The sequence below is a fragment of the Zingiber officinale genome, chromosome 2A (genome assembly GCF_018446385.1).
Source record: "Zingiber officinale cultivar Zhangliang chromosome 2A, Zo_v1.1, whole genome shotgun sequence".
Taxonomy (NCBI): Eukaryota; Viridiplantae; Streptophyta; class Magnoliopsida; order Zingiberales; family Zingiberaceae; genus Zingiber; species Zingiber officinale.
This window is the reverse complement of record NC_055988.1, coordinates 8,515,149-8,543,063: the sequence shown is the minus strand read 5'-3', so window position 1 is coordinate 8,543,063 and position 27,915 is coordinate 8,515,149. Positions and strand designations below refer to the sequence as shown.

The window sequence follows — 27,915 nt, the reverse complement described above, 5'->3', positions numbered from 1 at the left end:
ATTACAGCGGGAAAAAAAAGACAGTGCTAGAAATTCGAACCTTCATCCAGTAGGAGTACCATCTAATCACAAACACCTCCTCAACTAATTTATTAAATTTAAAATAATAATAATTTTAAATATTAAATTAACCTGGCTTGAATAAGATTATTAAATGGATTCGAGATCAGCTTGAATCTTAAATGAGCCGGTTCGAACTGATCAACTCCGAGCTCGAGCCAAGCTTTGATCAAGTCACTCGTAGGCAGCTCACGAATGACTTGACGTATTTCATGTGACAAAAGACGATGATAAATGACAAATTATTTAAATTTAGATTATATCGTGATCTAATTTTTTTTACTAAGTGTGTAGAATATGAGTTTGATGGGTCTAGAGGACCATACACCAAGCAACTTCAATTGGGTTAGGAGGACCATATGAAGATTGGTTGAGATCTGACAAGGAAGTCCTGGTGGGCTAACCTTATGATGTGGGAAAACCAAAGACTGTCAAATTTATTACTCATTTTTATATTATTCCTTGTCGGCTTAACCTTATGATGCAGGAAAGCCGAGCTCAAGCTCAAGAAAATTAAAGAGGCAAGTGAGTTTGTGAATTTAAGCTCGTGCTCAGCCATCTAATCATGGGCTCGAGCTCGGCTCGAAATATTGAATTAAAATGAAATAAAATAGTGCAAGCTCAGATTCAAACCTTCGACTATTGGCAAACCCAATGAGCCCTCAAGCCGTAAACACTTCCTCAACTTATTATTTAATTTTAAAATAGTAATTATTTTAAAATTACAACATTGAATTAGCTTGAACCATCGATCCAGTATTAAATGGGCTTTAGATCAACTCAAATATTAAATGAATCGGCTCAAGCTCAATCAACACCGAACTCGAATCGGGCTTGCTCATGACTGTTTAACTCATTTATACTCCTATCTCAGATGCCACACATTCCACGAAAACAAATGCGTGACGTTAACGACAACATATTATCTAATTTTAATACGAGACAACTTTAACATTAATGGTATAATATTACCATTGTACTCGCCATGTCATAAGACACAGTTTGGATATCTCACGCATTCCTCAAATGCATGACATGAAAACTATAGCATATTAACTCATTTTAATATGAGACAACCTTAACATCAATTGTAGAACTTTGTCATTGTATCGCAAGTGCTTGGATATCATGCATTCCTTTATTTGGATACCTGTGTACCTGCATGAACCTCCCTCCATATTCGTGGGGTCGGTACTAGGGGGGCCGCTAAGGTAGCGGATCTACCTTTTTTTGGATATCATGCATTCCTTTGGATCGCTGACCTAAACTACAACGTGCACTATTTTTAATATACGACAAAACTATGGTCACAACTAATATGCAATATATTGCAGGATCCTGAGCCCTTGCCATACTAATATTCAAGGCTTGCTCTATCCATCTATCTATTGATAACATACATTTTTTCCTTAAGGTCTGGATCAAGCCTGCTGGGCACGAACATCCTATGCTTGTCACATCTAGCAATTTCAGTAATATGTAAGAACAGTAAACTTTTGCTATATATATATATATATATATATATATATATATATATATATATATATATATATTTATATACATATCCAATCGTGTCACACGATATTGTTATTTTTTTGTCAATTCTGCTTTTGCGTGTTAATAACTGTGGAAATACCTTCGGGATTTGAGATCAACACTTTCAATTACATGATATTTGCTGAACCGTTCAGAAAGCAAATGTAATATCTTTTCTAAATACCTCTCTTGCAAGATCTATTACCCTGTTGTTGGAAAAACTATGATCTTTTTTGTGTGTTTACTAGTATTTGTTATGTTCTACAAACAATCTAGCCAAGCAGGGGATATGTAGCCGACCGGCCATCCCGCTCGGCCAGGCAGAGAGGTTGCGAACGTATCACAGCAGTCTCTTGGGAGATAGTGTCGCTGACACCAAACATGGTTAATAGGTAGATTGTACGACGAAAAGTTCCATTGTCACATCAGATATATGCTTGCCCTGTTAAGGTATAGTGTCAGGGATACTTTACTGACAAGTACTTGTTGTGCGGAAAGTATCCGACGATCGAACCCGAGTTTTGATAATAACAAATGGTTCAAAGTTCAGGTTATTTGTGATCTAACATGTGTGAATGAGTTTACAGGAAAGACCGAAATGTACTTAGGCAAAAGTTATTTATAATCTAACATGTGTCACTTGTTCTGTACTCTCATCACTAAAATATGGGAACATAAGTGAGCAAATTCACATTATAGATGTGATATCCACAACCCCCAATAGTGATATCTGATACTCATTGGTCTTATATGTGACATCAATAATAAACACAAATGAAAAGTTGACAGACAGCTCTAAACCTTTTGGATGAACCCAAAGAATATTTGTGATTTTGTTGGTGTCTGAATTCGTATGGTAATTATGGAGGTATTCTTTCTTGATTAATTGCTCCAAGACATACTGAATAAAATTTAGGTCGCCCCGTTTAGCGAATTTATTTATGAAAATGGCTTTATAATGCTTTCGATCCTTGTAGTATTTGACGAATCTCTTTCCTTCAAAATACTAAGAATTTCATAAGGTATGGTGCTTTTGGCCATGTCAAGTACAATTTTTTTTCTATTGGTTTTAACCTACACGAGTACTCATGGCCATCAATATATTTTGCTAATTGATGATTATGAAAATCATAGACTGTAACGACCCGCCTTCTACTGACTAGGCTGTAAGGCCGATCGCTACAGTTATGCTGAGCTAACTGTGCGGAAAACTGATCTAATTTAAATTTTAGTTGCTAACTGATAACTATTCTTGGTTCTACATGTACTGGTGGATGTAATCTAAGGTATACCTAACATATACTACATCCCCTATGGTCAAAGAACTGAAATATATGTTTCCCGGCTGTTATCAGACCTCCCAATCGATCTGTTGATCGATTGGAACGTCGGATCGATCCAGGGATCGATTCAGCCGGCTATTGTACGCGTGACGTAGGTTGGATCGATCCAGTGATCGATCCAGCACGCTACTGTGCCCGGGACGATATTCTGGATCGATCGGCTGATCGATCCAGACTGACCAATCGATCCAGTGATCGATTCCCGAACCTTCTGTTCGTGACAGAAATTGCTGGATCGATCGGACGATCGATCCAGAAACCTACTGTTCGCGGAGCAACTTGCCCGATCGATCAGCTGATCGATTGGGACCCTCCAATCGATCCACCGATCGATTGGGGTTTCTGATTTCGCACTGAAACTCTGATTTCAGCACTGGTTCGTGCCAAAACCTCACACTACAACTATCTAATGCATAATAAACATTCCAATAACATAGGACTAGCAATCTAACTTGTTATAGTGCATGGTTCTTTAATTTCTAGCATTGAACAACTTAAAATGCATAAAAAGCAAAATACTAAAAGTTCATATTTCTAAGCGAGAATGTTAAAGTCCTCTAAAGATCTTTGATTCCAGTTCCTGCCACACACATCATCTTTGCATTGCCCTCCAGCTTCCTCTGTTAGTCCATCTTTCCTTTACCTTTATCTGCAGTATAAGGAAAAGTAGGATCTGTAAGCTTAAAGCTTAGTAAGAAACCATCTACCTCACAAAAACATACATTCGATGCAATATGTTTTTAAAACATGCTGTTTGAAATATGTACTGATTGAACTAAAACATGACATATATCATACAATACATAGCAATCAAAGCTAGTCATGACATACTATCATCTAAAGCATGTGAACATGAACTGAACATAGAGCTATCATACCCAATCATAGAAAAACTGGTTGAACATATAATAAGCTAAACTGAAGCTAAACTGATACTGAATTCAAACTCAACTAACATAACTAATTTTGAGTTTTGAAAACTAATTCATAATAAGTGAAAATACATAATCATGTTGTTTGGGCCCGGCAACTGTACTTGCTGTGCGCGCATCCCTAACTAGACCCGGGTTTGCAAGTCCCGAATTTAGTAGGGTTAACTAGGTTATCTAAACCTAGGGACGACTGTGGGAGTCCAACCCAATGGATATCTGATCCAGTACAGTGCCACTGAAAATAAAATACTGAAATAGCTAATACCTGCTTATTCTATTGTTTCTAGGTTATCTGAACCTAGAGCTAGGTTATCTAAACCTAGAGGCGACTGTGGGAGCCCACCCATTGGATATCTGATCCATATAAGCTGTAATAAATTGAGAATACTGAATAGATACCTCTAAAGTATCTAACTGAGCTGTTAAAAATGCCTATGGTGCATTTTTACTAAACTAGCTATTCTATCGAACACCTGGGATGCTCTAACTCTTCTCCCTATTAGGGAGACCACCTCTAGGCACCCGACAACATCTAACCTCCTATCTGAAGAGGGAAGACATGCCCGGCCCATCTAAAGGTGCTCAACTAAGTCCCTAATCTGCGAAGAGAGTTAAATACACCCTAGATATCGATAAAAATCCGCATACATCCTAACTAAAGCATAAAAACTCAAACGGAAGCTATTATACTGCAGGTGAGGGGTTTCTTACCTCGTGTGCTAGATATCTTACAAATCTAATCGCTAGAAATTCCGGTGGAGACGACTTCTCGACGATTCGCTCGCGTCCACGTGCTCTACTCGCAGAGGGAAACGTCCTTGTGCTGAAATCGTCGCCGGAAAGTGACCTTAGGACCCTAGGGGTGGAGCCCTAGTGTAGGTTGGTGTTGGCACCGAGAGAAGGAGAAGAAAAGAGAGGTGTCGGCGTGAGGCTTTGGAGAGGAAGGATTTTGCCGAACCAAATTCTAAAATAAACCAAACCCAACTTAAATTTCCTATTTATACTAAGTAATTAATTCGGCCAAACTAATTATAAATATAATTGATTCCCTTTCCTTTCAGCACGGCCCTACTGGGTTCACTGGTTACTAGCATTATCCCTTACACCATAGGACTTGGGTTCGATTCCCGCCTAAGCTATTTTGCGGTTCTAATTATTTTTGCTACTTCCGCTACTCGGAAAATTTTGGAAAAATATCTAAAAATTCCAGAAAAATCATACTATATTTCTAAAACAGTTTTGAGAATTTTCGGGCGTTACACAGACAACCCTTAAATCTCACATCACACCATTTGGAGGTATAGGTATACCTCGCAGCTCAAATGGTTCACATTTTTTAGTCCAAGTTTTTTTAAGGATTGTGCATCAACTAGATATCATGACAGTTTGTACTTTCCACCTCTTTTACACATGTCACTTTGCAAGCTTGTCACCTTTTAAATTAGTAGAATTTTTAATAACCACTATAATATTATTCTTCAGACCAACTACCTTTACCCAATTTATCATATCTTCTCTACTTTTAAATATCTATATAAAAAAATATAACAAAGATGTATAAGTATGACATTATCCAATCTTAACATAATTTCTCTACTTATAAAATAAATAACGAATATGCATAAAACAATGATAATAACTAACCTAATTTGTGATAAATTCGATTGTCTAATCGCGACTGGTGTTGGAGATACTCTCTCCACTGGAAACATCATTCTTAATTGACCAACTATTTGAAAATAAACTCAAATAGTCATCCATAATGTTCTTCTATGAATTATGAAAGGTAATGGCTAAGAAGATAACTATGTTTCAGGAAGAGAGGAGAGGCTGAGAGGGAGATAGCAGTGGAGGGAGGTGTCACTAAAAATGAAGTGCGAGAGGAGGATTTAAAGGGGGAGGTTTTGACATGTGTCAAGAGTTGAAGTGCGAGTAATTTAAGGGGAGGGAATGTTTTAACATGTGTCAAGGATTTGAGGGGGTAATTTAAAGGGAGAGGGGTATTTTGACATGTGTCAAGGATTGAAAGGTCAATAATTTAAAGAGATTGAGAAGTTATGGCATGTGTCAAGAGTTGAAGGAGAGTAATTTAAATTGATGAGAGATTTTCACGTGTGTTAAGAGTTGGAAGGGGTAAATTCAAGGGATGAGAGATTTTGATATATGTCAAGGGTTGGAAGGAGGGTAATTTAAAGGGAGGAGAGATTTTGATATGTGTTAAGGGTTGGAGGGGGTAGTTTAAAGGGAGAGTGGTGTTTTGACATGTGTTAAGGATTGGAGGGTAGACAATTTAAAGGGAGGGAGGATTTGACATATGTTAAGCGTTGAAGAGGGGTAATTTAAAGGGGGGTGTTTTGACAGATGTCAATGGTTGAAGGATGGATAATTTAAAGAGAGTGAGAAGTTCTGACATGTGTCATGTGTCAAGGGTTGGAAGGAGGGATAATTTAAAGAGAGTGAGAAGTTCTAACATGTGTAGAGAGTTGGATGAGATAATTTAAGTGTTGAATTAGGAAGGTAATTTAAAGCAAAGAAGAGATTCTGACATATGTTAAAAATTATATAAAATAAAAAAATTTGATAAAAAATAATAAATAAAATTGTTTAAAAAAATAAAACTAAATAAAAATTAAATAAAATTGAAAAAATATTACAAAATAATAAATAAAATTAATTAAAAAAATAAAATTAAATAAAATTGAATAATAATAAAGTGTTGATAAAAAATAATAAACAAAATTGATTAAAAAAATAAAACTAAATAAAAATTAAATATTTTTTTTTTAAAAATACAAGTATTGGTGAAAAAATTAATAAACAAAATTGATTAAAAAAATAAAACTAAATAAAAAATTAAATAAAATTGGGAAAAAAAATCTAAGGAAGAAAGAGGATAGAAGTGTCATTTGAAAGGGAGAGAAAGAGGGGGAGCAATTTGCTTCACTGAAGGAGGGTATTTAAAAGAGATATTTCTCCGAATATCCTCCTAGTCTAAATATTCTTACTGTGGAAAAAAAGAAAATGTGGATATTATAAATCACTGCAGGGTGGGCCTTGTAGCGGGGCCCACCTACTGTAGCTCTTTTTATTTTATATTTTTTTATTATTTTAATTGTTTTTAATTGAAGAATTAAAAAAATATAATTAAGAATTAAAAAATATATTTAATTTTATTTAAAAGGTAAATTAATAAAATAATAATTATATTTTATGGGTGAGATATTTGATTATTAAATGTGAGATATTTAAAAGTGAGATATTTTATGGATAAAATCATAAGTATTTGGTTGGTAGAATATTTTATTATATGATTAGAAATATTTGAAAAGTGAAATATTTGATCGATGATGTGAATATGGAGGTGAAAAATATTTTGAAAAACTATTCAATACAGTCAGCATTGATTTGTGAGGTGTTAGGCATAATATTTAAAAAATAAAAATAAAAATATTATTTTTTAATAGGTAGTCATGACTAATTAGATCAAACAATAATTTTATCTTATCTTCATTTCCCACGGATTGACATAGTTAGTAATTATATGGGTCATTGTAGCAATAGGTCATGAGATCAATTTTCATTGAATGTAAAATGTCTCATTGAGTGTCATATCTTCCCTATGTAAAGAGCAATGTGCTAGAATAAAATATCCCATAATTTATCTGTTTATATCTAATCAGGGTATGCAGATATTGAGCCACTTTGTCCTCCAAAAGTTTACTTCTATACTTATTTACTAGTAAATTTAATAAAAAAATTATGTTAAATAATATTTGTTTGGTGAAAATTTTTAATTAAATAAATAAAGTTAAATTTTACTAATAAAATATTAATTAATTTGGGCAAATAATAAATTATTGAAATACTATTCATATATATTACTATTTTTTATTAATTAATAGTAACTCAAGGGAAGTCTTAATGGAAAAATAAAATTATTATTAATATGTGATCTAGAGTAGCAGATATAATCCGTTGTAAAGAAAGATAAGATTGTATATAATATACTTTTATCTAAGATGTTATATTGACAGAGCTTCATATACTGAATTATTTTTTTTTATCAAATTTAATTTTGATAAATTATCAATTAAATTTATTTAATAAAAAATATTTAGTGGATGAACCACATCGATGAATTATAACAAAAGTGCGCAGAATAACTTCTAATAATACAATATTAATATATTTTTATTTTTAAAAATATTTTTATAAAAAAATTACAAACAATAAATATTTCTTATTTATTAATCAAAATCAATAAAACATTAAAAATTATGAATCAAATTTTAATAAAAAAATACCAACCAAATCTATCTTCCACAATATAAAAAATTTATTGCCTTGGTGCACTAACAGATAACCAAGAGATTTAATATTCGAATTTCAACTATGGTGTATTACAAGGGATTTTTTTTCTAGTGAAAAATGGGTTTAAGAATGTTGACCATCTGGGTGGGTATTTATGAACGCTTCCTGATTTACCCTATAGCTGGTGGGAAATTTTTATGGGGTCCAACTGATTACCTTCAGGATTAGACCAAAATTTAGTACTAAGTTAGGACAAAACTATTTGGAAAATTTTGAAACCATGGTTATTTTAATGATGTCCAGGTGACTCATCACAACTTAAACGTTTATCTAAATAATGCTTGTTTGTTGAATCCAAAGATAAACTTAAATCTAACATAATTTAAATCAAACCTTGAAATTTAACTTAACTTATCTCATAAAATGATAGGATTCTATTATTGAAAATAGATAAATAAGGATTAGATTAAAATTAAAATTAAATTAAATTAAATTAAAATTAAAGTAAAATCAAATTAAAATAAAATAAATTAAACCAAATTAAAATAAAGTAATCAAAAAATTATTATAAGTTAAAATTTAAATCAAAATAAATCAAGTTAACACTTGAGCTAAAGTCTTTTCTCCTACTCTTGGTAGGAATCTAAATAGATGTTAGACAGTGGTTGCTCCGAACATATGATCGGAGATCAAACAATGTTCACAAAATTATCCTTCAAAAGACTAGAAATAGTTGCATTTAGAAATGACGTAAACTTAAGATAATTGGAATATGTAACATTAAACTAGAATCTAATTTTATTATCCATAAAGTATTACTTATTAAAAATTTCAAATTCAACTTACTCAGTGTTAGTCAATTGTGTGATTCAGAGTATAAGGTTAGGTTTTAATCCACTGAATGTTTAATTGAACATATAAAAGACCCTATAATAAAACTAAAAGGATTTAAGGATACTAACATTTATACAATTAACCTAGCTAACTCCACACTTAAGTGTCACTTGACACAAAAGGAGGAAACTTATCTATGGCATAGAAGACTGTCTCACACTCATTTTAGAAATCTCACCAAACTAAATGGATTAGTTAGAGGACTACCAAAACTATCCAACTTAGACTCAATAATTTGTAATACTTATCAACAAGAAAAATAAACTAAATCAACCCACAAATCAACTAATCAAACTCAAACTAATTAAACACTTGAATTATTACACTTAGATTTATTCAACTCATATGGAATTAAATCCATTAATGAAAAATTATGCTGTCTAGTAATAATTGATGATTACTCAAGATTCTCTTGGATAAATTCTAAACAAATAAAGATAAAATATTTAAAATATTCAGTAATTTTTATAACAAACTGAAAATGAAAAAGACTTACAGATCAAAAGAATTATAAGTGATAACGGTGAAAAATAAAAATCATAGGTTCACTAAATTTTGCTTAGAAAATGGGTACATTCAAGAATTCACGTGTCCTAATACACCTCAACAAAACAGAATAGTTGAAAGAAAAAATAAAACCCTCCAAGAAGCTACTAAGACAATGCTTAACGAATACCAGCTACCTAAATATTTCTGGGCAGAAACTATTAGTACAGCCTGCTATTAGAACAATAATAAACAAGAAACATAAAAAAAAAACCCATTTGAAATTCACGATAATAATACCAAATATTAAATTCTTTAAGATATTTAGATGTCCTGTTTACATATTAAACATAAGAAAATACTTAGGAAAATTTATCTCAAAAGTAGAAAATAGAATCTTTGTAGGGTATTCCCTAAACAGCAGAGGATATAGAGTTTACAATAAAACTACTCTAAGAATTGAGGAAACAACCAATGTAAAATTTAATGAAATTACTAAAGAATCTAATTCAACTCAACCTCAATACCAACCAATTGATTGCATTAGATCTAGCACTGATCTAAGGGGATCAAGTGAAAACCCAATCGACGAATACGAAGATGAACAAAATCCATCACAAGAAAATGAATAAACACAAACTTAGCCTAGAATAATAAAAGTTAACTCAAACCACTCAATTGACCAAATAATAAGTGACCCAGAACTAATGGTTCAAACTAGATCAATCATTTAGAAGCCTAAGCCAAATATCCTTAATTTCTAAGGTTAAATCCAAAGGACTAAAAGAATCCCTGCTTGATCCAGACTAGGTTATTATCATGCAGGAAGAACTAGCCCAATTTAAAAGAAACCAAGTCTAAGACTTAGTTCCTCTACCCAAGAATAAAAAATTCATTGAGACTAAGTGGGCATTTAGGAATAAGTTAAATGAAAAGGGGGAAATTGTCATAAATAAAGCTAGACTGGTAGGTAAAGATTTTAGTCAGATAGAGGGACTTGATTATGATGAAATTTATGCCCCAGTAGTCAGACTTGAATTCATTGGAATGCTACTAAATTATGCAACTCATAAGGTCAAGCTCTACCAAATAGACCTCAAATGAAGCTTCTTAAATGTATTAATAAAAGAAAAAGTATATGTAGGTTAACTACCTAGATTTAAAAACCTAGAACACCCTAATTATGTTTTCAAATTAAAGAAAGCCCTATATGATCTAAAATATGCACATAGAGCTTGGTATGAACGATTATCCACTCATCTGATTCCAAAAGAATTCAAAAAAAGTTGAATTGATCCATGTTTGTAAAAACCTTTAAATCCGATATTTTTGTCGCCTAAGTTTACATCGATGATATAATTTTTGGATTTATAAACTCAAACTTTTTACAAGAATTTATAAATCTAATGGAACAAGAATTTGAAATGAGTATAGTAGGTAAACTAACTTTCTTCTTAGGATTACAAATTAAATAACCTAATGAAGGTAATTATGTATATCAAGAAAAATACACAAAGGAATTACTTAGAAAATTTGGAAATAAAAACACACATGGCAATAAATGAAACATAGCTAGTGATCCAAATGAAACACCAATAGACCTAAAGTATTATAGAAGTGTCATAGGTAGTCTGTTATACCTAACTATAAGCCGACCTGATATATTATTTGTAGTTAGTATGTGTGCTAGATATCAAACCTGTGCTAAGGAATCCAATCTGAAAAATATTAAAAGAATTTTTTTAGATATCTAAAAGGTACACAGGATATATGAATGTAGTACCCTAGAACACCTAAATTTGACCTTTTAGGATATTCTGACTCAAACTATGCAGACTATAAATTAGATAGAAAAAGTACAAGTGGTGGATGCTAGTTACTCGGACCATCACTTGTAACTGATATAGTATAAAATAACATTGTATTACTTTATCTACAACTAAGGCAGAATATATAGCTATGAGTGAGTATGTAGCACAATTATTATTGATGATGCACACATAATTGATCATTGTTATATAGGTATGTATGTTTTACATTGCAATTGAGCTATTGACGAGCCATCTTGATTCTAAACTAATGTTGTTATCTTCAGGTGTGAGCATGTGTGCCTGTGTTGAGTGTGCTGCCAAGCTACAATGAGACAGCAGAAGATGCACAATTTGTAGCATATCTTATTCCTAGCCCAGATTGATGGAGTAATAGCTTGAAGATATATAAGAAGAGACTACAAACATTTAATAGCTGAAGTGATTTGTTCCATTTCTTAGAATAGCGAACCCTTATTAGAGAGAATCCATCCAATAACATTAGGATTTAGATTAGATATCTAGTTAAGACAATACAGAATGAGAAAGCATACTTAAATTGTACAACGGAACAACTAGTTCGGAGTGATCATATGACCTAACCACCGAAGAAAATCATAGTTCATCATCCATAGCTAACTGATAAACTATGATTTTCTTAGGTTACTAACAACATTTCACCTGTTGAAATTTGGTTTCAATAATAACTATAATATTTTTTTTATGAATTGAGATAATCATTTAATATCTCTCATTGATTTAAAGATTTTAATAATTTTAACACTAACTTAAATTTTAAGTAAAATATCACACACTTTTAACTTTAACTTAATTTGTAATAACTCTATCACAATATTATTCTTCCCTTTACAAATTAAATGACACTCTTTTATGAATATAAACATAATTTGTGAAAATAAGTATTTTTTTTAAAAAAACACTCTTTGAAGAATTTATTAAATTTTGTCAATTTGTTTTGAGAAATTTATTGTAAAATTAAAAGTATATGACGTATTTGCTAAAACTGAAAGTTCCTTAATTATAGATTGAGTGTGATGCTTTGTCTCAGTCGTGGCTTCCTTGTTCCACACCACAATATAATATAGATAAGAAATATAAAATTGTATATCTCACCTCAACTTGACCCACATTAAATTTAATTTAATTTTTGAACCATGCAAGCAGTTTATAAAATATCATATTAATTTTTTACTTAGATTTTATTATTTAGACCCCAAGAGGTCAAGAGCCCAAGTCCCCAACCCAACTCAAACAAGATGCAAGGCAAGGCAAAGAATAAGGATAGTGTAAAATAATGCATCCTATGACCCACCTGTCCCGCCTGGCTCTTTCTAGAATTTAATATTTCCTATCAAACACAAGTACCTCTAACGTGTCTGTCTTGTGCTTGGCCATGATTTAACAAAGTCGATGTTTCATCAAATTAGAGAAGTGACAATTACATTCAAGTTGAAATATCAGACACCTGAGAGGCTGATCTTGCTGAACAAGCAAATGATCGATGTCGAATGCAAATTTAGTTACTTCACTAGTTAGATATAATTGTTTAAATCTTGAAAAAACAGAAACAGGGAATCAAAGTTTAGCTGATGTGGATAATGTCAACCATAACTCTATAGAACCTCTCGTAGCTGAGATGAAACCCCATGAGGATATAAACATTTCATCAATTGCATGGGTGAAACCAGAACGTGATGTTCCTACTGCATGCATCTGACACTTGATTATAACAGGCAGTGCAATTTACATGATGATTTGAATAAATATTAACAACTATTATTTCAGTCTAATTGTTCAACTTATGATGTTCCCACTTACATGAATGACGAGGAACTTTTAACAGGCAGGCAGTGCTCCAATGTCGTGATGATTTGCAGGCATGATGGCAGTGCATAGTACTTCAGAGAGATGACATACGAGTATAGTAACTGCCATGATGATTTACGGCATGTAGAGCTTCCTTGAATGGTGATAGCAGTAATGGCTCCTACTCAAGAAACTCACGTGTTGGTTGAAATATCAATTCATTTCTCTTTAGATCACTTTTCTTTAATTATTGCACCCCGATCTTCCATAACAGGCGACCACAATTGCCACCGTAGACTAACTCTTCATTTCTTTTGCATGTGTTTGATCTCTAACAGCTAAACTATTATTGCTAACTAGACCTAAACCTGGTTCTCTTTCTCTGGATAAGTTCTTGATCTTTTCTTGTGGTTGCTTCTCTCAATTGTAACTTTCCCTTCTTCAGTGTCTCACACATTTCTACGACTGAGGACAGAAAAGTGGAGGGCAGTGACCTGCCATTTTTCCTGGCATACCATAAGTAGGGAACTGGGGTTCTCCACGTGTTCCAAGTTCATTTCCCTGACACACCTTAAGTATAAAAGGGAGGGAAACAACCTGCCATTTTTCCTCAAATTGCCATTTTCACAGGTCTGCTGAAGCTTTCATCAAAACTGCAAAAAAAAAAAAAAAAAAACAGTGATTGATGTCTAGTTTGACAACATTGGCAATTCACTAAATCCCTGTAGCCATGACCATATATTATTTATACGATAATTAGAAGCAACCTACCTCACTCCTCTCCCTCCCTATAGGTTCACCGACTTCCACCACCAACATCAACAAATGGAAGATTATTCATCATGGCAGCCCTTCATCGTCGTTCTCTATTGCTCGACTCATGGTGTATGTGAGGACATGTGTTTCTCCGACGTCCATGAGCTCATGTCTTCCATTCCCTCTTGCACGGTCTTTCATTGCATATACTCCTCAGACCCTGTTTTTGGGCGTCTCTTCTTCAACATCTATGGCGGCTCCCTTGATGCCATTCTCTTCTTATGGGGCCACCGCCTTGATGGCGCCCACCTCCTCACCCCTCTCATTGAAGTCTCCTTTGACGCTCCATATGATAAATCCAAAGAGGAGATTCTTTTGAAGGCTCTATTTTGCAGTCACATTAGAGGACTTCTTTATTATATAGGAGTGCAATTCTTGGAGCAGAAGATCAGCGAACTCTCAATGAAGATCAATAATATTTCAGCTCGTCATACTACTCTTATGAGGTTTAATGAATTGAGGAGCGAGAGAAAGCACTTGGGAGTCAACTACGGGAGTTTAGGGTTGCCATGAGATACCTTCTTGTTAAACTTAGGAAGCAAGTAGAGGACATTCACTTTGATTTGCATAAAGAGATGAACAATTGAGATGAACAAGTTGAAATTTTTTGTCTTGGAGATGAGTTTGACTGGAATCAAATTCATCGATTCATGATGAGAGAGCGTCGACGGTTACAGGATGGGTTACCCGTCTATGGATGTAGAAGGGAAATTCTTTCCAATATTTTTTCCAAACAGGTAATTCTTTTAGCTTGCCATTTTTTATATATTACTTTTTAATATTCTTTTGATTTAATATAAAAAAAGATGTACAATCGGACCTCACTCTGTTAATGCAAATCTGAGATCCGATTGGATTGAGTAGGTTCAGGGGTTTGTAACTGCGTGCAACAGTTGTCTAGCCAGAATATGCATAACAATTATTCAAAATGCTCCTGTCTCCAACATTATTTCCCAGCCTTTTGAACCCCCATAGCACTCATCTGAAAAAAAGTTACATCCGGCCTCTAAAATTATTGATGTTGGATGCTATACAATTGATTACCGCACCTCTGAGATAGGGAGATAGTATTGCCGGATAGCTGTATTGTATGAATATTTTCAATGCATCAGTAGCTAGCATAGAGATGACACCAAAAAGACACCATTGAGAGGATAATCATGAAGTTCACAACCTTTGGTTTTCTAACACTGAAAGTTTCCTAGCATTGTGCCAGCTGGGTTAGCATATGGAATATGGGAATATAATTATTAGTGCTGAAGAATGAACGGATTGTTGATCAACTGATAAGTGGAACAACTGATGTTGATTAAGATATTGCCAAAAGTAGTGGAAGATTTGACTGGCTGATTCACTTTAAATTTGAAAGGATGATTCATCCAAGGTGTTTCAGACTTTCACTTGCCAATTGCCTTTTGTTTAGACCTTTTCTAGCTAGTGTGTGTGTTTATAGATAAACTTGTTTTCTTTTATACTCATTGAAGTTAACTGGAGGCATTGTTGTCCATCGATCCAATTGGTCCCTTGTCAATTGTCATGGAGTAAGTTATTCAGTCGTCTTTTGCATGCACAACATGATCAATTGAGCTGCTAGCTTGGGTGATGATTTTATTCTTATCTTTCACAACTAGTGCTAACTTTTGACTTTCTAATTGTTCAATGAATGCGCTAGACTCTTATTTTAGCTATTGCCATTATGTTCTTGCGACTTCTAGGATTTCTGGTACATTTATGCTTTCTGAGGTCCTATTTACAATATAGTATCTTTAGAATCATGGACTTCTTTGTCAACGTATGTTGTGTAAAATAATTCATCCTATGACCCACCCGTCCCGCCTGGCTGTTTCTATAATTTTATATTTCCAATCGAAGACAAGTTACCTCTAACGTGTTTATCTTGTGCTTGGCCATGGTTTAACAAAGTCGATGTTTCATCAAATTAGAGAAGTGACAATTACATTCAAGTTTGAAATATCAGACACTCGAGAGGCAGATCTTGCTGAACAAGCAAATGATCGATGTCGAATGCAAATTTAGTTACTTCACTAGTTAGATATAATTGTTTAAATCTTAAGAAAATAGAAACCGGGGATCAAAGTTTAGCTGATGTGGATAATGTCAACCATAACTCTATAGAACCTCTCGAAGATGAGATGCAACCCCATGTGGATATAAATATTTCATTAGTTGCATGGGTGAAACCAGAACGTGATGTTCCCACAGCATGCATGTGACACTTGATTATAACATGCAGTGCAATTTACATGATGATTTGAACAACTATTAACAACTATTATTTTAGTCTAATTGTTCAACTTATGATGTTCCCACTTATATGAACGACGAGAAACTTTTAACAGGCAGGCAGTGCTCAAATGTTGTGATGATTTACAGGCATGATGGCAATGCATAGTACTTGAGAGAGATGACATGCGAGTATAGTAACTGCCATGATGATTTACAGGCATGTAGAGCTTCCTTGAATGGTGATAGCAGTAATGACTCCTGCTCAAGAAACTCACATGTTGGATGAAATATCAATTCATTTCTCTCTAGGTTACTCTTCATTAATTATTGCACCCTGATCTTCTATCCAAAATAGGCGACCACAATTGCAACCGCAGACTAACTCTTCATTTCTTTTGCATGTGTTTGATCTCCAACTGCTAAACCATTATTGCTAACTAGACATAAACTTGTTTCTTTTTCTCTAGATAAGTTCTCAATCTTTTCTCGTGGCTACTTCCCTCAATTGTAACTTTCCCTTCTTTAGTTTCCTACACATTCTACGGCTGAGGACAGAAAAAGTGGAGGGCAGCAATCTACCATTTTTCCTGGCATACCATAAGTAGGGAACTAGGGTTCTCCAGGAGTTCCAAGTTCATTTCCCTGACACACCATAATTATGAAAGGGAGGGCAACAACCTGCCATTTTCCCTCTAATTGCCATTTTCATAGGTCTGCTGAAGCTTTCATCAAAATTGCAAAAAAAAAAAAAATACAGTGATCGATGTCCAGTTTGACAACATTGGCAATTCACTAAATCCCTGTAGGCTTGACCATATATTATTTATACGATAATTAGAAGCAACTTACCTCACTCCTCTCCCTCCCTCTAGGTTCACCGACTTCCACCACCAACATCATCAAATGGAGGATTATCTGTCGTGGCCGCCCTTCATCGTCGTTCTCTATTGCTCGACTCACGGTGTACGCGAGGACATGTGTTTCTCTGATGTCCATGAGTTCATCTTTTCCATTCCCTCTTGCACGGTCTTTCAGTACATATACTCCTCAGACCCTGTTTTTGGGCGTCTCTTCTTCGACATCTATGGCGACGCCCTTAATGCCATTCTCTTCTTATGGGGTCGCCGCCTTGATGGCGCCCACCTCCTCACCCCTCTCATTAAAGTCACCTTCGATGCTCCATATGATAAATCCGAGTAGGAGATTCTTTTGAAGGCTCTATTTTGCGGTCACATTAGAGGACTTCTTTATTATATAGGAGTGCAATTCTTGGAGCAGAAGATCAGCGAGCTCTCAATGAAGAACAAAAATATTTTAGCTCGTCATACTACTCTTATGAGGTTTTATGAACTGAGGAGCGAGAGAAAGCACTTGAGAGATGAACTACGATAGTTCAGGGCTGCCATGAGATGCCTTATTGTTTAACTTGGGGAGCAAGTAGCGGATATTCACTTTGATTTGCATAAACAGATGAACAATTGGAATGAACAAGTTGAAATTTTTTGTCTTGGAGATGAGTTTGACTGGAATCAAATCCATCGATTCATGATGAGAGAGCGTCGACGGTTAGAGGATGGGTTACCGGTCTATGGATGTAGAAGGGAAATTCTTTCCTATATTTTTTCAATCAGGTAATTCTTTTAGCTTGCCATTTTTTATATATTACTTTTTAATATTCTTTTGATTTAATATATAAAAAGATGTACAATCGGACCTCACTCTATTAATGCAAATCTGAGGTCCGATTGGATTGAGTAGGTTCAGGGGTTTGTAACTGCGTGCAACAGTTGTCTAGCCAGAATATGCATAGCAAATATTCAAAATGCTCCTGCCCCCAACATTATTTCCCAGCCTTTTGAACCCCCATAGCACTCATCTGAAAAAAGTCACAGTAGGCCTCTGAAATTGTTGATGTTATATGCTATACAATTGATTACCGCACCTCTGAGATAGGGAGATAGTGTTGCCGGATAGCTGTATTGTATGAATATTTTCAATGCATCAGTAGCTAGCAGAGAGATGACACCAAAAAGACACCATTGAAAGGATAATCATGAAGTTCACAACCTTTGGTTTTCTAACACTGAAAGTTTCCTAGCATTGTGCTAGCTGGGTAAGCATCTGGAATATGGGAATATAATTAATAGTGATGAAGAATGAACAGATTGTTGATCAACTGGCAAGTGGAACAACTGATGTTGATCAAGATATTGCCAAAAGTAGGGGAAGATTTGACTGGCTGATTCACTTTAAATTTGAAAGAATGATTCATCCAAGGTCTTTCAGACTTTCACTTGCCAATTGCCTTTTGTTTAGACCTTTTCTAGCTAGTGTGTGTGATTGTAGATAAATTTGTTTTCTTTTATGCTCATTGAAGTTAACTGGAGGCATTGTTGTCCATTGATCCAATTGGTCCCTTGTCAATTGTCATGGAGTAAGTTATTCAGCCGTCTTCTGCATGCACAACATGATCAATTGAGCTGCTAGCTTGGGTGATGATTTTATTCTTATCTTTCACAACTAGTGCTAACTTTTGACTTTATAATTGTTCAATGAATGCGCTAGACTCTTATTTTAGCTATTGCTCATTATGTTCTTGCGACTTCTAGGATTTCCGGTACATTTATGCTTTCCGAGGTCCTCTTTACAATATAGTATCTTTAGAATCATGGACTTCTTTGCAGTGCATGTTGTGTAAAATAATTCATCCTATGACCCACCTATCCCGCCTGGCTCTTTTTATAATTTTATATTTTCGATCGAAGACAAGTTACCTCCAACGTGTCTGTCTTGTTCTTGGCCATGGTTTAACAAAGTCGATGTTTCATCAAATTAGAGAAGTGACAATTACATTCAAGTTTGAAATATCAGACACCCGAGAGGTAGAATTTGCTGAACAAGCAAATGATCGCGGTCAAATGCAAATTTAGTTACTTCACTAGTTATATATAATTGTTTAAATCATGAAAAAACAGAAACCGAGGATCAAAGTTTAGTTGATGTGGATAATTTCAACCGTAACTCTATAGAATCTCTCGTAGCTGAGATGCAACCCCATGAGGATATAAACATTTCATCAGTTGCATGGGTGAAACCAGAACGTGATATTCCCACTTCATGCATGTGACACTGAATTATAACAGGCAGTGCAATTAACATGATAATTTGAACAACCATTAACAACTATTATTTCAATCTAATTGTTCAACTTATGATGTTCCCACTTACATGAATGACGAGGAACTTTTAACAGGCAAGCAGTGCTCCAATGTCGTGATGATTTGCAGGCATGATGGCAATGCATAGTACTTGAGAGAGATGACATGCGAATATAGTAACTGCCATGATGATTTACCGGCATGTAGAGCTTCCTTGAATGGTGATAGTAGTAATGGCTCCTGCTCAAGAAACTCACATGTTGGTTGAAATATCAATTCATTTCTCTTTAGGTCACTCTTCTTTAATTATTGCACCCCGATCTACTATCCAAAACAGGCGACCACAATTGCCACCGCAGACTTGCTCTTCATTTCTTTTACATTTGTTTGATCTCCAACAGCTAAACCATTATTGCTAACTAGACCTAAACCTGTTTCTTTTTCTCTGGAATAGTTCTCAATCTTTTCTCACGGCTGCTTCCCTCAATTGTAACTTTCCCTTCTTCAGTTTCTTGCACATTTCTACGACTGAGGACAGAAAAAGTGGAGGGCAGCGATCTGCCATTTTTCCTGGCATACCATAAGTAGGGAACTAGGGTTCTCCAAGAGTTCCAAGTTCATTTTCCTGACACACCATAATTATGAAAGGGAGGGCAACAACCTGCCATTTTTCCTCTAATTGCCATTTTCACAGGTCTGCTGAAGCTTTCATCAAAATTACAAAAACAAAAAAAATAATCAAGTGATCGATGTCCAGTTTGACAACATTGGCATTTCACTAAATCCCTGTAGGCTTGACCATATATTATTTATACAATAATTAGAAGCAACTTACCTCACTCCTCTCCCTCCCTTTAGGTTCACTGACTTCCACCACCAACATCATCAAATGGAGGATTATCTGTCGTGGCCGCCCTTCGTCGTCGTTCTCTATTTCTCGACTCACGGTGTACGCGAGGACATGTGTTTCTCTGATGTCCATGAGCTCATCTTTTCCATTCCCTCTTGCACGGTCTTTCAGTACACATACTCCTCAGGCCCTATTTTTGGGCGTCTCTTCTTCGACATCTATGGCGACGCCCTTAATGCCATTCTCTTCTTATGGGGTCGCCGCCTTGATGGCACCCACCTCCTCACCCCTCTCATTGAAGTCACCTTCGACGCTCCATATGATAAATCCGAGTAGGAGATTCTTTTGAAGGCTCTATTTTGCGGTCACATTAGAGGACTTCTTTATTATAAAGGAGTGCAATTCTTGGAGCAGAAGATCAGCGAGCTCTCAATGAAGAACAAAAATATTTTAGCTCGTCATACTACTCTTCTGAGGTTTTATGAACTGAGGAGCGAGAGAAAGCACTTGAGAGATGAACTACGGTAGTTCAGGGCTGCCATGAGATGCCTTATTGTTTAACTTGGGGAGCAAGTAGCGGATATTGACTTTGATTTGCATAAACAAATGAACAATTGGAATGAACAAGTTGAAATTTTTTGTCTTGGAGATTAGTTTGACTGGAATCAAATCCATCGATTCATGATGAGAGAGCGTCGATGGTTAGAGGATGGGTTACCCGTTTATGGATGTAAAAGAGAAATTCTTTCCTATATTTTTTCAATCAGGTAATTCTTTTAGCTTGCCTTTTTTATATATTACTTTTTAATATTCTTTTGATTTAATATATAAAAAGATGTACAATCGGACCTCACTCTATTAATGCAGATCTGAGGTCCGATTGGATTGAGTAGGTTCAGGGGTTTGTAACTGCGTGCAACAGTTGTCTAGCCAGAATATGCATAGCAAATATTCAAAATGCTCCTGCCCCAACATTATTTCCCAGCCTTTTGAACCCCCATAGCACTCATCCGAAAAAAGTCACAGCAGGCCTCTGGAATTGTTGATGTTAGATGCTATACAATTGATTACCGCACCTCTGAGATATGGAGATAGTGTTGCCGGATAGCTGTATTGTATGAATATTTTCAATTCATTAGTAGCTAGCAGAGTGATGACACCAAAAAGACAACATTGAAAGGATAATCATGAAGTTCACAACCTTTGGTTTTCTAACACTGAAAGTTTCCTAACATTGTGCCAGCAATGTAAGCATCTAAAATAGGGAAATATAATTATTAGTGCTGATGAATGAACAGATTGTTGATCAACTGGCAAGTGGAACAACTGATGTTATGTTGATTAACATATTGCCAAAAATAGGGGAAGATTTGACTGGCTGATTCACTTTAAATTTGAAAAATGATTCATCCAAGTTCTTTCAGACTTTCAGTTGCTAATTGGCTTTTGTTTAGACCTTTTCTAGCTAGTGTGTATGTTTGTAGATAAATTGTTTTCTTTTATGCTCATTGAAGTTAACTGGAGGCATTGTTTGTTAGGACCAAAAGTAGCTAGAGGGGGGGTGAATAGCTCGTCGCGTTCTCTCGGTGCTCGGCGTTGCTTGTTTCTTCAAGAATATGCAGCGGAAAATACAGAAACAAATGCAACAACGCTAACACGGTTGGTTTACTTGGTATCCACCTCACAAGAGGTGACTAGTCCAAGGATCCACACCACGCACGCACCCTCCACTATGAAAACACTCCTTTTCGGTAACTACCGAGGGCGGAGAAGCCCTACAAGACTCTCAGTACAAGAAGAAAGGAAAGGGAAACAAAATACAAGCGCAAAGCTTACAATGAGTACAGAAAACCCTAACCCTAGCTTCTCTTCTTGCCTTTGATCCGCCTCTTGACTTGGAAAGCTTCCAAGATCCTTCAAGAACTGGCGACTGGGGAGGAGCTGTGAGGAATCTGGAGTGAATCGGTGAAGTTCTTTTTGCAGCCATCGAACGCCTGCAGCTATAAACGACGCCAACGGTCGGATCCCGATCGATTCGAATGTTCCCAATCGATCGGGGAGGTTTTGGATCGTCCACGGATCGATCCAGAGCGCCTCTGTGCTCTGGAAACGCGCCTGGATCGATCCACGGATCGATCCAGCGCTTATCGCGCGAAGCAGCCGCGTCCCAATCGATCCACTGATCGATTGGGACCTCTGGATCGATCCACTGATCGATCCAGAGCCTGGATCGATCCACTGATCGATCCAGAGCCTGGATCGATCCACTGATCGATCCAGAGCCTGGATCGATCCACTGATCGATCCAGCACTTGGTTTTTGTCCAAAACCAAGTCCTAAACCTCCCAAACCAACATCCGGTCAACCTTGACCTGTTGGTATGTCATGCCTAGCATCTAGTCACTCCCTTGACCTGCTAGGACTCCCTTACCAAGTGTCCGGTCAATCCCTTTGACCCACTTGGACTTTTCTCTGTGCCAAGTATCCGGTCAATCCCTTTGACCTACTAGGACTTTTCTCTGTGCCAAGTATCCGGTCAATCCCTTTGACCTACTTGGACTTTTCTTTCATGCCAAGTATCCAGTCAATCCTTTGACCTACTTGGACTTCTCAGCACCAGATGTCCGATCATCCTTGATCCATCTGGATTTTCCCTTGCCTGGCTTCACTCACCAGGACTTTCACCTAGCTTCACTCACTAGGGTTTTCATCTGCCTAGCTTCACTCACTAGGACTTTCACCTGGCTTCACTCACCAGGATTTCCATCTGCCTAGCTTCACTCACTAGGACTTCCACCTGGCTTCACTCACCAGGATTTCCATCTGCCTAGCTTCACTCACTAGGACTTCCTTCTGCCTGGCTTCACTCACCAGGACTTCCTTCTGCCTGGCTTCACTCACCAGGACTTTTCTTCTGCCTGGCTTCACTCACCAGGACTTTCATTTTGCCTAACATCCCAGTTAGGACTTCCCAGTCAAGTATCCAGTCAACCTTGACCTACTTGACTTTTTTTCAATCAATATCTTATTGTCAAACATCTAAACCCAAACCAAGACTCAGCTTGGTTACCCAGGTCAACCTTGACCTGAGGGATATTGCACCAACATTGTTGTCCATCGATCCAGTAGGACCCTTGTCAATTGTCATGGAGTAAGTTATTCAACCGTCTTCTGCATGCACAACATGATCAATTGAGCTGTTAGCTTGGGTGACAATTTTATTCTTATCTTGCACAACTAGTGCTAACTTTTGGTTTTCTAATTCTTCAATAAATGTGCTAGACTCTTATTTTAGCTATTGCCCATTATGTTCTTGCGACTTCTAGGATTTCTGGTACATTTATGCTTTCCGAGGTCCTCTTTACAATATAGTGTCTTTAGAATCATGGACTTCTTTGTCAAGTGCATGTTGTTTTCTCTTTTCTTTTAGCAGGTCGTAGTCTTGATTGGAGAGACTGGCTCAGGAAAAAGTACTCAATTGACACAGTATATTGCTGATTCGGGATTTGCCGCTCGCAAAGCTGTTGTGTGCACACAACCTCGCAAAATTGAGACAAACACATTGGCACAAAGGGTTAGAGAGGAAGCCAATGGGTGTTATCCTAACAACTTTGTGCGTTCTTATCCCAGTGATTCACCCTTTCAAGAATTTAAATCAGGCATAATATTTTTGACAGACCACTGTTTCCTTCAGCACTTTATGAATGGTACAAGTTGGGAGGGCGTTTCATGCATTATTATAGATGAAGCTCATGAAAGAAGTTTGAACACTGATCTTCTTCTGGCATTGATTAAAAAGGAGCTGCTTAAAAGGCCAGAATTACATGTTATAATCATATCTGCGACAGCTGATGCAACCAAATTCTCATATTATTTTTATGGTTGCAGCACCTATTATGTCATGGGAAGAAATTTTCCTGTGGAAATCAAATATGTAGCTGATGTATCTGCTAGCCCTTATGATTCTACTAATATAAAGGTCCCTTCTGAAAAATGTGCGTCATATGTCTTGGATGTCCTGAAAATGGTAAGTTATATTCACAAGACAGAAGAAGATGGTGCCATCCTAGCATTTTTGACTTCTCAGATTGAAGTAGAATGGGCTTGTGAAATCTTTACCGATCCTACTGCTTTGGTAATGCCTATGCATGGAAAACTTTCTGTTGAAGAGCAAAGAAAAGTTTTCCAGGTTTATCCTGGCAAGAGAAAAGTTATTTTCTGCACGAATATTGCTGAGACATCTCTTACTATCAAAGATATTAAATACATTGTCGATTCTGGAATGGTTAAAGAGAGCAGGTTTGAACCTAGCACCGGGACTAATGTGCTTAAGGTCAGTCCAGTCCGTCAAAGTTCTGCTAACCAACGAGCTGGCCGAGCAGGTCGAACAGAACCTGGCAAGTGTTACAGACTCTATTCAGAGTCCGATTTTCATGCAACGAAAATGCATCAGGAACCTGAAATCCGGAAATTCCACCTTGGTATTGCTGCTTTGCGAATCCTTGCTTTGGGTATTAAGAATGTTGATGACTTTGAGTTTGTTGATGCTCCGTGCCCTAGAGCAGTTGAAATAGCAATTCAGAATCTAATACATTTAGGCGCTGTCACACGGAAAGGTGAGGTCTTTGACCTTACAGAGATCGGTCAATATTTGGTGAAATTGGGCATTGAGCCACTGCTGGTGAAAATAATTCTTGATTGCTTTGACTGTGGTTTAAGGAAAGAGGGTGTTGTCCTTGCTGTTGTAATGGCTAATGCTAGCAGCATATTTTGTAGGGTGGGAACCGAAGAGAACAAACATAAAGCTGATTATCTTAGGGTTCAGTTCTGCCATCATGACGGAGACCTGTTCTCTCTTCTCTCAGTTTATAGAACATGGGAAGCTGAACGAGAAAGTAGGAACTGGTATTGGCAAAATAGCATCAATGCAAAGTCAATGAGGAGATGCAAGGAAGCAATATCAGAATTGGAAAGTTGTATCCAACATGAGCTCAATATTATCATTCCTAGTTATTGGCTGTGGAATCCTGATATACCTAATGCCTATGACAAATCGCTGAAGAAAGTCATTCTTTTTTCCCTTTCAGAGAATGTTGCAATGTTCTCTGGACGTGATCAACTTGGTTATGAAGTGGCTATTACTGGTTAGTGCATTGAACTTCATCCATCAAGCTCTTTGCTAGTATATGGGAGAAAGCCAGATTGGGTGGTATTTGGGGAGATATTGCCATTATCTAATGATTACTTAGTTTGTGTAACTACTGTGGACCTCGGTGATTTACTCATGATTCAGCCTCCTCTTTTTGATGTCTGCCAGCTTGAAAGTCGTAGGATCCAGGTGAATGTGATTACTGGAGTTAGCAATAACATTCTTAGAAGATTTATGGAAGGCTAAACCAAAACTTACAGAGGATGGTTTCACATCTTCAAAATGTTTGTTCGGACAACCGTATCAGCGTCGATATTGACTTTGTTAAAAATGAGGTTTATATATATTCCTCAAAAAAAGATACGAAGGAGGTGTCTGTTTTTGTTAAGGATGTCATGGAGTATGAAACAAGACTCATAAAAAATGAGTGCATTGAGAAACGTTTATTTTCCGGGCCGGTCAGATAGTTCTTCTTTGGTTCTCTTTGGCTCTGGTGCTGAAATTAAGCATCTAGAGCTTGAAGGACGATTTTTATCAGTGGAAATACTACATTCAAATTCACTTGCTCTAGATGATAAGGAACTTCTAATGATGGCTGACAACTGCGTCTGTAGAATAGCTAACTACCATAAGTATGTGGGAACAAGACAAGAGGGAGCAGATGAAACTAAGTGGGGAAGGATAACATTCCTTTCTCCTGACATGGCTGAATATGCTATTAAGAAGTTGAATTTGCTAGAGTTTGGTGGGTCTATCCTAAAAGCCCTGCCGATTAGGACAGCTGATCAGAAGATGAAACCTTTTTCTGGAGTTAGAGTAAAGCTTTGTTGGCCAAGGAAGCCCAGTAAGGGAATTGCACTTGTTACATGTGCACCCGGAGAGGCTGAATATGTTGTTGAGGACTGCTTTTCTTTAGCAATTGGAGGCGGATACATTGATCCTCAGGTCAGTGAGAAATTTAAAAACTGTGTGTTTGTTAAAGGAATTCCCATAGATGTATTAGAAGATGAACTTTATGATGCTTTTCAAAGTCTGGCAAAGAGGAAAATCTTCAACATTCACCTTCTTAGAAGAGAAGTAATTACTGACCTGTCAACTTCCACCTTTGAAGAAGCACTTATAAAGGAAATTTCTCCTTTTATGCACAACAAACATTTCTCTGACAATAGTTTCCGTGTCGAAATCTTCAGACCTGCACCCCAGGATTCAATCACAAGAGCTATGATTACATTTGATGGAAGTCTGCATCTTGAGGCTGCTAAAGCTTTGGAACACATTCAAGGGAAAAGTGCTGCCTGGTTGTCTCTCATGCAAAATTTTCCTTCCAAAAGCTAAATTTCTGAGCTTGCAAAAGGTCTGTTATAAACTTGTAGACAGGAGTTGTTGTATACAAGATCTTTCCTGCACGAAGTAGGCTATAGTGCATGTGCCTCTGTTACCAAATATTGCCCTCCTGTATCAATATTATAGTTGCAGATCTAATTGGTATTGGCCTCTTGCAACCATTCACAATTTCTAGTCATCTTAGTTGGATGATAGTGATGTAAATTATCTAGATATTTTCAAATAGCTAAAGTCAATCTCAAATAGTTGAGACTAACATGGCTATGAGGAAGATGATGATATTAATTGGATGATAGCTTCCTCATGCAAAACCTCGATATGGTTGTTATCTGCATCTGTTTTTAAGAACTTCTTACAACCTATTGCTATTTCAAATATTAATGCATCTTGGACATGGAAAATTTTTGTCAGCGACTTTTATAATATCCCCTGCAACCTTCTAGATTTCTCATGCTTGAAAATGGCGGAAAGAACAATCAACAATTTATCATCATCAAAAGATAACAATTTACCTACCATTTTTTATCAAGCATATTTTTTATCATGCAACCTTCTGTGCTAATGCAGTTACATTCTGTTATACAATCTTACTCATAAGTGAATAAATAACTATTGTTCTGAAGTTTTGACCATTTTATTAAATTATATGTGCCTGTCATTTTATGTTCATAGCTGGTTGTTTTTTTATCAGGTGTATAACTTAGAGAAGAATGATAATAGATTTTATCGTATAAAGATATCTGCAAATGCCACAAAAACCATTGCAGATTTGAGGAGACTTCTGGAGCAGTTGATAAGAGGCAAAATAATTTCTCACCCAAGCTTCACCCCGACAGTCCTACAGCTTATCTAGTCTCGTCATGGCATGACATGCATAAAAGCTCTCGAGCAGGAAATGGGAATTCATGTTTTATCTCACCTCAAATTGACCCACATTAAATTTAATTTAATTTTCAAACCATGCAACCAGTTTATAAAATATCGTATTAATTTTTTACTTAGATTTTATTGGTTAGACCCCAAGAGGCAAGACCCCTAGTCCCCAACCAACTCAAACAAGATGCAAGGCAAGGCAAGGCATAAGGATGGTGTAAAATAATTCAGCCTATAGCCCACCCTGTCCCGTTGGACTCTTTCTATAATTTTATATGTCC

The 27,915-nt window shown here is 36.2% G+C and overlaps 1 pseudogene; it reads left to right on the top strand.

The window, feature by feature from the left end:
- Positions 1–26,752, top strand: part of LOC122043526 — a 46,793-nt pseudogene extending 20,041 nt beyond the window's left edge.
- Positions 26,753–27,915: the final 1,163 nt, after the last annotated feature.